This window comes from Theropithecus gelada, chromosome 11 (assembly GCF_003255815.1).
Source record: "Theropithecus gelada isolate Dixy chromosome 11, Tgel_1.0, whole genome shotgun sequence".
NCBI classification, from domain to species: domain Eukaryota; kingdom Metazoa; phylum Chordata; class Mammalia; order Primates; family Cercopithecidae; genus Theropithecus; species Theropithecus gelada.
Genome location: NC_037679.1, coordinates 73828578 through 73830546, shown reverse-complemented (window position 1 = coordinate 73830546; position 1969 = coordinate 73828578). Strand labels below are relative to the sequence as shown.

The following is a 1969-nucleotide window of genomic DNA, read 5'->3' as shown; positions in this document are numbered from 1 at the left end:
ATCGCTTGAACCTGGGAGGTGGAGGTTACAATGAGCTGAGATGGCGCTACTGCACTCCAGCCTGAATGACAGAGCAAGACACCGTCTCAAAGAAAAAAAAAAAAAATAGAGACAGAATCTCACTATGTTCCCCAGGCTGGTCTCTAACTCCTGGCCTGAAGGGATTCACCTACCTCTGCCTCCCGAAGTTCTGGGATTATAGGCAAGAGCCACTGCACCTGGCCTCTGAGTTTTAAAAGGCTATTTCCTTTGCCCCACTTGAACAACCAATAAAGACATAAGCCCCAATGGTAAAGTGAAAGGTGAGTGGTATTTAATAATTGTATATTAAGCTGTAAGATAATTGTTGTTATTCAGAGCACTTGCTCAAAAGTGGATTTAGATTTTAGTAAGGTGGCTGAGAAACTAACCTCAACAGTCTGGCTGAGAAACTAACCTCAACAGTCAGCCTCAATTTCTCCCATCTGTAAAATGGGTGTTAACACCTAGCCACAAAACTGGCTGAAAATTGAAGGAGGCAATCTGTGGAAAGAACAGAGCTGGACACTTACTGAGTGCTGAAGCTTACTTCAGTTGAATCATTCCTTGTGTGTCTCCACTGTCTTCCTTCCCCAGACTTCTTTTTTTTTTGAGACCTAGTCTGGCTCCATCACCCAGGCTGGAGTGCAGGGGCGCCATCTCGGCTCACTGCAAGACTACAGGCACATGCCACCACACCCTGCTAATTTTTGTATTTTTAGTACACAGGGGATTTTACTATGTTGTCCAGGCTGGTCTCGAACTCCTGACCTCAAGTGATCCTCCCACCTCTGCCTCCCAAAGTGCTGGGATTACAGACCTGAGCCACCGCCCCGGCCCCTTTCCCAAGACTTCTAATGTGGGTTACGGAATGTGTACACACACACACACACACACACACACACACACACGCCCACCATAACCCTTGAGAAGCACGGTGGTCGTAGGGGCATTTATTCTAGTGTTTCACCTCCCCTAACGCTTTTCGTCCTCCCAAACAGTCTGAAGGCGGCTGCTGAAAGGCTCCAATCCACCGGAACTCTCGGAGTAACCGCCTCCGCCTCCGCCTCCCCTCGCGGGTGTAGACCGAGACTCGCGCGAACGGGAGGGAGGAAGAATGTTTGCGCAGCCTTCAAACGACTTGGCAGGCAACAAGAGGGAAAAGGCCGCTCCAGGGAGAGTTGAAATTGAAATTACACGGAGGGAAGAACGTGCAGATCAGCGATGAAGCTCATAAAAAAAAAAAAAAAAAGAAAAGAAAGAAAAAGAAAAAAAGCGAGGTGACTGAGAAGAACAAACACGCCTCCAAAAGGAAAATGGAAAAGTTCGTAAAATGCGCTCTTCAAAGCCTAGCAAGAGGGCGCGGGGGAGGAGGCGGGCAGTGGCCGCCGGGCAAGGCCGCTGCCCCCTGGGCCGTTCCGCCTCGGAGTCTGGAAGGGCGAAATTGGCCCAACTTGCATTTCCTCTAACTGGGGAGGTCGAGCGCCTCTCGCCCTCTCCTCCGAAGCGCTTCTCCTGCTGGAAACCAGAGAGAGTGGGGAAAGTGGCCAGGAGTTCGAACCTAAGCAGAGCCGGTGGTGACTGGGAGGACGTTCCCAATGGGAAGTCGCAGGCAGGGACAAAGCTAAGTCCTGAAAAGTAGGCCAAGGCTAGATCATTTGTTCGTTGGACATCGGGCATCGTCTGGGTTTTATTCAAACCGTTGGAAAACCTTAAAGTTTTAGGCAGGGGAATAGCACGACGTGATTGGGTCCTCCAGAGTAGAATCTAGACAGTCCCCCTCCAACCCTCTCCCAACTCCCCACAATTCTCCCAGCATCTCTACCTCCTCCCGCTTGGGAGAAGGACGAGATCCATGAAGTTCACGCGGTGCGCTCTGTAGGCCTCGGCTGGGAAAATCCAGCGCGCCCCTAGGCGCACGGGGAAGCGTCCACCAGAACCGCCTCTGGCT

The 1969-nt window shown here is 51.3% G+C and overlaps 1 non-coding gene across 1 annotated transcript; it reads right to left on the bottom strand.

Annotated features, from left to right (window-relative positions):
* Positions 1 to 214: 214 nt before the first annotated feature.
* On the bottom strand, positions 215 to 309 carry LOC112635696. The gene has a single exon (XR_003122030.1). It is a non-coding gene; the product is annotated as a small nucleolar RNA SNORA27 (small nucleolar RNA).
* Between the last annotated feature and the right edge of the window lie 1660 nt (positions 310 to 1969).